This window comes from Schistocerca gregaria, chromosome 6, assembly GCF_023897955.1.
Source record: "Schistocerca gregaria isolate iqSchGreg1 chromosome 6, iqSchGreg1.2, whole genome shotgun sequence".
Lineage (NCBI taxonomy): Eukaryota > Metazoa > Arthropoda > Insecta > Orthoptera > Acrididae > Schistocerca > Schistocerca gregaria.
The window spans coordinates 432,751,936-432,762,808 of NC_064925.1; the positions used below are offsets into that span (position 1 = coordinate 432,751,936).

Genomic DNA, 10,873 nt, shown 5'->3' on the forward strand with positions numbered 1-10,873 from the left:
GTATAAGTTATAGCATTTGCTGCGGCTGCTTACCATTCATAGTGCTACTGAATGTCACTTTGTATTACTAGGTTAAGCCAATTTTATTACTGATTTATTTTTCTTGTTTGCTGCGCATTGCCTTATATTAGTTCTAATATTGCTGCCTTTTTTTGCCAATTTCCATTTTTTTTATCATTGCTTTTTGTGTAAATTGTTTTGTGCTGCTGCATTGCCTCGTCCCTTAGTTAAGCATCTGAGCTCAGTAGATTTAAGTTAGCTTAAGAGGGGGTAACCTATATAAGAGAATGAGTTGCAATGGATTTGAAGAAATGCACTGAGAGGTTATATAAGAAAAGTACAGAAAGCAGGTATAGATAGGACTTTTTGGAAATAATGAAGAACGAAGGGAGATCTCCGAGAAGTAAAGAAAGTTTTGTTTGCAAAATACTGCAGTAAAACAAACCCTGCCCTTTCCTTGTGTTATCCCACTATGTGTTTGTGTACCCTTGTGTATTTATGTTCTTCCTGTCTTTATATGTTCATCTGATAGGACTTATGTTGTAGAATTTTCTAATATTCAGCTACATTCACTATGATGAGGAATACTGTTATCCTCAAATATAATTTGCATTAATAATATGTCGTTTTCTTTGTAAATATGTTTAGAAATTATTTATTCTGTTCTGTTTTAATGCTCATGTGTGAAGTTGATGTTTCAAAAGTTATTCTGATCTTTTATATATGTACTTATGTCGTAATTTTGTAACACTGATGTATTTGGTATTTCGATTCTTTGGTAAAGCCTGTACTACTGCTAATGTTATCTGTATTGTTATGTTCTTTAATGATGTATTTTGTACCTTTGTTATTGTATTCTTATGTTATAAAATTGTAATTGACACCAGTTCATCAAATTAAGTAACTTGTAAATTACATTTCACTGCACACGTTTCTGTTGGTCATAGTATATAGACAATATCTGAGAAGTAGGGACTGATAGTGTTTGCACGTGTGTTAATAATTCAGTAAGGGACTGGATAACAGCATTGCTGGTTGTAAGGACATTTCAAAAACAATTTTTGTGAGCGCACAAGTGGTGGTTATGGACTTGCTATATTATCCGCAAGACCCTTCAATGGTGATTGTGCACCTGCACAGTCAAACAGATGGCTGCTGGCCATCTCTACAAGGACCACAGTGGGTCTGCTCTGTGATGACCTACCTACCGATAGTCTTCAACGTTGACTGACTCTGCTGTGGCCCATTACCTGTCTGCATGTCAAGAGTCAGCGCTGTCTTTCGTTGGAAGGACAACACTACTTCTTCAAGACTGCTTAGAAATCCACTACTTCCAAGTGCAATTTCTTTTATTTTTCAGACTACTCAGACTTTGAGAAAAACACTGCAATCTTACTGTGATGAACGATCAGGACTGTCTTTATGGACTGGGAGATAATTTTAGCTTCTGACCAACATTGCATCAATAAGTGTGTGCATTTGATATCTTTGTTATAGTAATTATGAAAAATTTTATTAAATCATTGTTGGCCACTGCCCAAAACAATTTGTAAAAATTTTTTGTGGGGAGCATGGGGGCTATGTAAGTAGGCTGTTTAGATTTTCTTATTGGTAACGCCACTTAGCGCTCGGTATGAAAAATCACTGGCTGTGCTGTGCGCAGTCTGTGTTTAGTTTGCATTGTTGTCTGCCATTGTAGTGTTGGGCAGTGGCAGCTGGATGCTAACAGCGCGTAGCGTTGCACAGTTGGAGGTGAGCCGCCAGCAGTGGTGGACGTGGGGAGAGAGATGGCGGAGTTTTGAAATTTGTAAGAATTGGTGTCACAAACTGATATATATATATATATATATATATATATATATTATGACTATTAAGTTTGAATCTTTTATTTAGCTGGCAGTAGTGGCGCTCGCTGTATCGCAGTAGCTTGAGTAACGAAGATTTTTGTGAGGTAAGTGATTTGTGAAACATATAGGTTAATGTTAGTCAGGGCCATTCTTTCGCAGGGATTTTTGGAAGTCAGATTGCGTTGCGCTAAAAATATTGTGTTTCAGTTTAAGCACAATCTTGTATAAATTTTTCTAAGGGGATGTTTCAATATATATATTACACGCGTTTGTACAATGAACAGTATTTTACTCAATGATGAGTTACCCCAGAATATGATGCCATAGGAAAGCAGAGAATGAAAATAGGCGTGGTAAACTAATTTACTGAGATGTATATCGCCAAAAATTGCAATGACCCTAATAGCATAAGTAGCTGAATTCAAATGTTTCAGCAGATGTTCTGTGTGTTTTTTCCCAGCTAAACCCCTCATCAATGCATACACCTAGAAATTTGGAATATTCTATCTTAGCTACCGATTTATGATCGAAGTCTATTTATTAATGGCGTCGTTCCATTTACTGTGTGGAACTGTATATACTGTGTTTTGTCGAAGTTTAATGAGAGCCCATTTGCAGCGAACCACTTAATGATTTTCTGAAAACCATCATTTACAGTTTCACCAGTTAATTCGTGTCTCTTAGGTGTGATAGCTATACTTTTCTCATCGTCAAAAAGTACCAGCTTTGTATCTTCGTCAATATAGACGGGCAAGTCATTAATATATATTAAGAACAGCAGAGGACCCAAGACCGAACCTTGCGGCCCCCATTGTTGATTGTTCCCCAGTTTGAGAAATCACCAGTTTTTTTGCGTATTAAGTGAACAGTTTATTTCAACTTTTTGCTCTCTTCCAGTTAGGTATGATTTAAACCACTTGACCGCTGTCTCATTCCTACCGTACTACTTGAGCTTATCTAGAAGTATTCCATGATTTACACACTTTAGTCACAATGTGCACTAACATCTGGTGCAGACTTTTCTGGGCCACTGGATTGGATCTGGGGAGGGGGGGGGGGGGGTGGCACGTATTGGTCTGCTCGTTCCCCAGAACTCAATCCACTAGACGTTTGGTTACGGGGACAATTGAAGAAATTAGTCTACGCCAAGCCAATCAACAATATACGGACATTACAGAGTCGCGTCTTCAATGCGTGCCAGCAGATAGCACAATTACTCGGCATACTTCAAAGTGTTGCAGAGGGCTGCATTTTCGTGAAAGGACGCCACACTGAAGACTTTCTCTAAATATGTGTTTATCGCAGAAAGTATGCATTTCCGGACACAGGTTTATTGTACTTTTCTCAGGAAGTATGCATTTCCAGAGCCTCGTTTATTTTACTTATTTTTCTTGTTTCGATGAGTACTACCACCTCCCAAAGCATTTGACATTTCTGTTTAACACCCTGTATAGACAGGAAATGGAGGAAAGCCCAGGCGCGAAAGATTACGCAGAAGAGTGTTTAATGGTTCGTTGCATGATGGATCACAATAGTGCATCTGGAAGCACAAATCTAGGAATACGACCAGCATCATATACACTATCGATCAAAAGTTTCTAGTAGTGGACATTGACATGGACCCTGCTCACCCTTCGCCTTTGTAACACCTTGAACTCTGCTGAGGACACTTTGAATGACGTGTCTGAATGTCTGTGGAAGAATGGCAGCCCATTCTTTTTCAAGCGCCAAAACCAGAGGAAGCAGTGATTTTGGAAGCTGGGGTCTGGATTGAAGTTGGCTTTCCAACTGTCCGCAAAGGGGCCCCATTGGGTGCAGGTCGGGATTCTGGGCAGGCCAATCCGTTTCAGGAATGTTGCTGCCCGCAGAACACTGCCTCACAGATGCTGCTTTATGACAGGGTGCTCTGATGTACTGATACAATCAGAGCTGTTCATCTACCGTAGGACACATACAACGCTACATCTGCGTGATTACTCTGCTATTCACAATAAAGTGCCTGGCAGAGGGTTCAATGAACCACCTTCAAGTTGTCTCTCTACCATTCCACTCTCGAACGGCACGCGAGAAAAACGGTAACTTATATTTTTCTGTGTGGGCCCTGATTTCTCTTATTTTATCGTGATGATTATTTCTTCCTTTATAGGTGGGTGCCAACAGAATGTTTTCGCAATCTGAGGAGAAAACTGGTGACTAAAAATTTCATGAGAAGGTCTCATCGCAACAAAAACGCCTTTGTTTTAATGATTGCCACTCCAATTCATGTATCATGTCTGTGACACACTCTCCCCTAATAATACAAAACTAACTGCACTTCTTTGCACTTTTGCGATGTCATCCGTCAGTCCCACCTGATGCAGATCCCACACCGCACTGTAATACCCCAGAATAGGGCGGACAAGCGTGGTGTAGAAGACCTGTTGCACCTTCCAAGTGTTCTGCCAATGAATCGCAGTCTTTGGTTTGCTCTACTGACAATATTGTCTGTGTGATCGTTCCAATTTAGGTTATTTGTAATTGTAATCTCTGAGTATTTAGTTGAATTTACAGCATTCAGATTTGTGTGACTTATCGTGTAATCGAAATTTAGCTGATTTCTTTTAGTACTCACGGGAATAACTTCACACTTTTCCTTGCTCAGCTTCAATTAGCACTTTTCGCACCATACAGATATCTAATCTAAATCATTTTGCAAGTCATTTTGATCATCTGATGACTTTACAAGACGGTAAATCATAGCATCATCTGCAAACTATCTAAGACGGCTTCTCAGATTGTCTCCTATGTCGTTAATATAGATCAGGAACAATAGAGGGCCTATAACACTTCCTTTGGGAACGCCGGATATTACTTCTGTTTTACTCGATGACTTTCCGGTTATTACTACGAACTGTGACCTTTCTGACAGGAAATCACGAATCCTGTCGCACAACTGAGGCGATACTCTGTAGGCACGCAGTTTGGTTAGAAGACTCTTGTGAGGAACAGTGTCTTAAGCCTTCGGGAAATCTAAAAATATGGAATCAATTTGATATCCCCTGTCGATAGCACTTATTACTTCGTGAGTATAAAGAGCTAGTTGTGTTTCACAAGAACGATATTTTCTGTGGCTGTGTGTCAATAAATCGTTTATTTCGAGGTACTTCATAACGTTTCAATACAGTGTATGTTCCAAAACCCTACTGCAAATCGGCGTTAGTGATACAGGGCTGTAATTCAGCGGTTTACTCCTAATTTTCTTTTTGGATATTGGTGCGACTTGAGCAATTTTCGAGGCTTTAGGTACGGATCTTTCTGTGATCGAGTGGTTGTATATAATTGCTAAATATGGAGTTATTTTATCAACATACGACGAGAGGAACCTGAATGGTTTACAGTCTGGACCGGAGGCCTTGCCTTTATTAAGTGATTTAAGCTGCTTCGTTACTCCGAGGATATCGACTTCTCATCTTGGCAATTGTTATTGATTGGAATTCAGGAATATTTACTTCGTCTTTTTTGGTGAAGGAGTTTCGGAAAACCAGTGTTTAATAACACTGGTTTAGTGGCACTTCACCGTTGTTATCGCGCAGTGGATGTATTGGTTACGTCTTGCCGCTGGTGTGCTTTATGTATGACCAGAATCTCTTTGGATTTTTCTGCCAGACTTCGAGACGCTGTAAAAGTCCTCATATTCTTTCGCATTTAGAGTGTCCTTAAGCACAGTAGGGTGACTCGTTTCACTACTGGTAGTACTGTGGAACTCTCAACGGTTTCCTTCTGTTGATTTCATGCGATTTTGTACAGCCACACACCTTAATGCTTGTCGGTCTCCGTCTTTCAGTATATGAGGTGTACCTGGTCGTGGTTCACCTATGCTTGTTCCTTCGCGTTTCCAATTCGCAATCAAACAGATGACTTGCGCAGATTTAGAAGGGTTGAAATACCCTTGACAGGTTTGTTACTCAGGTGACATCCGACGACTAGTCCACGTTACAAGTCATTCATATTCTCAGGCCGGCGCATTCTGCTGTTACTGCCTCTATACTGACACATTGCACTGCACTGCAATTCTCTGGATACATCTACCAGGAGGGAGACAGGCTAAGCAGCGAAGCTGCTGTTCCTGTGTGGACCTCAAGAACTATTGTGTGGCCTCACGGTTAGGATTGGCCTATGGGAGCGGCCGCGTAGGGGAGGGCGCTGCGTCAAATGCGTCATAGAGGCTGCGGAAGAAACTACTCCCACAGCAGATCAGGCCAACGCGTGGTCGGCCTGCGGTGGACTTGGTGTCCCAGTCCGCGTATAAGACGACTGCCACAGTGTTCTGCAGATGCATAGAATACCCTGGAGGACTGCCTGAAGCGATCCCGCAGCAATAGGACGCCAGCTTCCTCATGAAGGAGCCTTGTGGAGTAACGAGGCGGTTTGTGGAGAGCGAGTCGCAGCGCCCGATTCTGGACACGCTGGAGCATCGCAACGTGCGATGAAGCGGCATTCGCACACACAACGGCGGCGTACTCGAGTACCGGCCGGATGAGGGCCAAGTACACGGTCAGGCCGTGCCGAGGGTGGAGGGTGGAAAAATGTGGAACGCTTCACGATTTTGCGTGTCATCCTTGCGCAGGGGCCATGCTAATCTTCTCTGTATCGTTCCAATTGTAGTATATGCACCGCCGAAGCGAGTACCTGACAACACACTGTTCACTGCCTCCTTTTATACTGGCGAGGGCTACTCTCGTGACATCTAGCGGCTAATTCCGCAATACACAGTGAAGCAGTATCTTACATTTTTATTGATTTTATCCTCATCTAAGGATTCATTTTAGTTCAATGAGTATAATTCAATATAAAAATACATATATGTAAACAAATACATGTACAAAGAGCATTAATAGAGTTATTTAGATTTAATTACTTACGTAAATTGTAACGTTAATTTTCTGTCACATACTACTTATCAACGAGACCTACAGATATTGACGTTCAGCTTTGGATTATTTCCCATACAACAGTTCCCAACGAGGTTAAGAATCATTATGCGAGAGCCTTCAATAAATCTTATTTCAGGCCCAGCTAACACCAGTGATTCAAATTTAAGGACAATTATGAACGGTTTATCCTTCAATTACGATGAAATGTTAGTAATAAAAATATCCCGAGTGGTGACGGATAGGTCACAGAACAAACTATGCTGTGAAACAAATTCAAAGCTGATGACTGTCATCGGTTTTACGAGGTGCATTCAAGTTCTAAGGCCTCCGATTTTTTTTTCTAATTAACTACTCACCCGAAATCGATGAAATTGGCGTTACTTCTCGACGTAATCGCCCTGCAGACGTACACATTTTTGACAACGCTGACGCCATGATTCGATGGCAGCGGCGAAGGCTTCTTTAGGAGTCTCTTTTGAGCACTGGAAAATCGCTGAAGCAATAGCAGCACGGCTGGTGAATGTGCGGCCACGGAGAGTGTCTTTCATTGCTGCAAAAAGCCAAAAGTCACTAGGAGCCAGCTCAGGTGAGTAGGGAGCATGAGGAATCACTTCAAAGTTGTTATCACGAAGAAACTGTTGCGTAACGTTAGCTCGATGTGCGGGTGCGTTGTCTTGGTGAAACAGCACACGCGCAGCCCTTCCCGGACGTTTTTGTTGCTGTGCAGGAAGGAATTTGTTCTTCAAAACATTTTCGTAGGATGCACGTGTTACCGTAGTGCCCTTTGAAACGCAATGGGTAAGGGTTACGGTCTCGCTGTCCCAGAACATGGACACCATCATTTTTCAGCACTAGAGGTTACTCGAATTTTTTTTTGGTGGCGGTGAATCTGTGTGCTTCCATTGAGCTGACGGGCGCTTTGTTTCTGGATTGAAAAATGGCATCCACGTCTCATCCATTGTCACAACCGACGAAAAGAAAGTCCCATTCGTGCTGTCGTTGCGCGTCAACATTGCTTGGCAACATGCCACACGGGCAGCCATGCGGTCGTCCGTCAGCATTCGTGGCACCCACCTGGATGACACTTTTCGCATTTTCAGGCCGTCATACAGGATTGTGTGCACAGAACCCACAGAAACGCCAACCCTGGAGGCGATCTGTTCAACAGTCATTCGGCGATCCCCCAAAACAATTGTCTCCACTTTCTCGATCATGTCGTCAGACCGGGTTCTGCGAGCCCAAGGTTGTTTCGGTTTGTTGTCACATGATGTTCTGCCTTCATTAAACTGTCATACCCACGAATGCACTTTCGACACATCCATAACTCCATCACCACATGTCTCCTTCAACTGTCGATGAATTTCAATTGGTTTCACACCACGCAAATTCAGAAAACGAATGATTGTACGCTGTTCAAGTAAGGAAAACGACGCCATTTTAAGTATTTAAAACAGTTCTCATTCTCGCCGCTGGTGGTAAACTTCCATCTGCCATACCGTGCTGCCATCTCTGGGACGTATTGACAATGAACACGTCCTCATTTTAAAACAATGCACATGTTTCTATCTCTTTTCAGTCCAGAGAAAAAAAAATCGGAGGCCTTAGAACTTGAATGCACCTCGTACATGAAACGTGCGGGACGAACTGTGAAGATATCCACAGTTTAGATGGAAATGACGTCTTACCACCTTTCACAAATTTCATAAAAATAACGTCTCCTAAGGAACATGATGTTTTCCGAGTAACTTGTTAACTGCCTCTCAGTTGTGCTTGCGTAAAGCATTTCTCACACAGAACAGCCTATGCGATGCCACAAGCACAGTTCTGCTAGAGCTAGAGGAGAGAAGTGTCCTATGGGGACATTACCTGACATTATCAAGGTCTCCGATTTTGTGGATCCTGAAATTCTACTACGGAAGCAAATTAGTTATCACATTGATGGCACTGCTCTTGTTTGGATTCAGTCTTTCGCTTACAACAGTGGCCTGAGAGTTACACTGACAGATTGTCCCAGGAATAGAAACTAGACTAATACAAACTGAAATACCACAACATTCGATGTTACACTCACTCTTATGCTAAACTACATAAAGGACTCTGAAAAAACTTTAAATCTATTATCTGGTGACGACAAGCATACTAATGTAGTGTCCTAAATCTAACACACTATAGAGTGTCAAGATGATGGCTGAACGTATCACCCGTTCATGCGCAGTTTTACTTGAATTTTAAAAGATTACGTACTGTAATAATATGACCTGCTTCTTCCAGGAAATACCTTTCAGTAATACACACAAAACGAAGCTGTAGGTACAAACCTATGTGAATAACTGGATAACGAGGTGACTGACTACAAGACACAATTTAACCAATCTGGAAGCTCACTTCGCTTTATTTAACATTTACAATGTCATTGTGTTTGACACGAAGACCAGGATAACAGATCATTTTACATACCTTCATTCCCTATTGTTTTATGGACTTGTCTTCGTTTACAACGCAGCTGAAGTAAATAAAGAATTTGTTCAGCAAAAGAGGGAGGTAACAATAAAGCGTGAGGTACGAGAGCGAACTCAAAAGTGATGTCTCCGAACTTTTTTAGAGCTTTTTAAATAAAGAAAAGGTTTTAACATCCTACATCTTTAATGTTCGCGCCTACATAGTTTACATAGATATGACGCTATAGGGATCTGTACTGAAGCTTGCAACATGGCGGTGCCTATCCCAACTTCCTCTCCTTCAGAGTCACGATGCCAGATCACACACAAGCTCAGCGTCATCTGCAACAATCGGACGCCTTGTGCTCACTATTACCGATCGTCTTACACACAGTCCCGACTTGTGCCCATCCGATTCTCATCTGTTGCGAAAACTTAAAGGACACCTTTCAGAATTTCACTTTGGTAGTGATGAAGTGGTACAAACAGAGATGCTATTGTGGTTCCGTCAACAAAGTTCAACATTTTACGGTGATGGTATTAACAAACTGGTCTCTTGTTGTGAGAAATGTATTGTCACCAGGGTTACTACGTTGAGAAAAAATTATTTATACATGAAGACTAAAGGTATAAAATGTTAGTAACTTTAGATTTATTTAAAAAGCTTTAAGCATTTTTACATACAAAATTCAGAGGCATAACTTTTCAGCAATCCCTCTTAGATAAAAACAAGTCTCGCAGAAAGAGGCTTCTTTGAAGCTCTTGGAATTCATGTATTCGTTTAACAGGTTATTTATTCCATAATGTTATTTATTGGTTGGTATAAAAATCCATAAGAAATCTGATTCACACATCCACATTAGGGACAACGAAAATAAAATTCATGCTGACTTTACATTTCATCTATGGCTTTGAGTGGAAGTTCTGCACTCTGACACCAAGTTCTCAACAAGCTGCCATGAGACATACAAAAGTGAACTTTCATTTCCAATAAGTTAAAAAGAATTTAATCATTAATTATTCAACTTTTCAGGAAAGTATTTGTCTACAATCAAGCATTAAAGATTCCTCCTAACATAAAGACAGGTGGTCACCACGTCCTAAACACGTAACTAACACTCAGGACCGTTACAGCCTATATTTAAAGCAAACTTTATTTGCATCCTCATAGTGGCTCTGCTAATACCACGCTTATGGAACAGCGCGAAAATAGAATAGACGTCGTCTTTCTGATGAAGGGTCACGTCTACCAACTTTTGTTCACGTCGCACAACTCCTCCATGGTGTTGCGATTTGTGTTGCCGTTAGTGTACAAGTATTAAACAACACTTCAACATCTTTACCAGTCTTCCAAACCGTCATACAGTATGTTGAAACATATTTAGAAGGGGAATGTTGATGTATTGTGTAATATTTCTATTAGTGAGTTGAGTTATGTCCATTTACATTATTGTAACAAGTCGGAAGAAGTGCTGAAGTACATCGATCCGTCTGTTGTCTCTCACGCAAATTATTAACGTTTTGTTAAAGTGTAGCGTAAGAAAAATTTGGAGCAACAACTACAGACTGCGTTTATGTGCAATGTAGAACTTTCTGTCGTGGATGGGCTAGTCGAGTTGCACGTTTGTAGAATGATGAAGTCAAGTGAAAAAATGTGTAGAAGAAAGTCAGAGTC

The 10,873-nt window shown here is 41.1% G+C and overlaps 1 non-coding gene across 1 annotated transcript; it reads right to left on the reverse strand.

Annotated features, from left to right (window-relative positions):
* Positions 1-6,408: 6,408 nt before the first annotated feature.
* Positions 6,409-6,515, reverse strand: LOC126279699 (U6 spliceosomal RNA). Its single transcript, XR_007551163.1, has one exon. It is a non-coding gene; the product is annotated as a U6 spliceosomal RNA (small nuclear RNA).
* Positions 6,516-10,873: the final 4,358 nt, after the last annotated feature.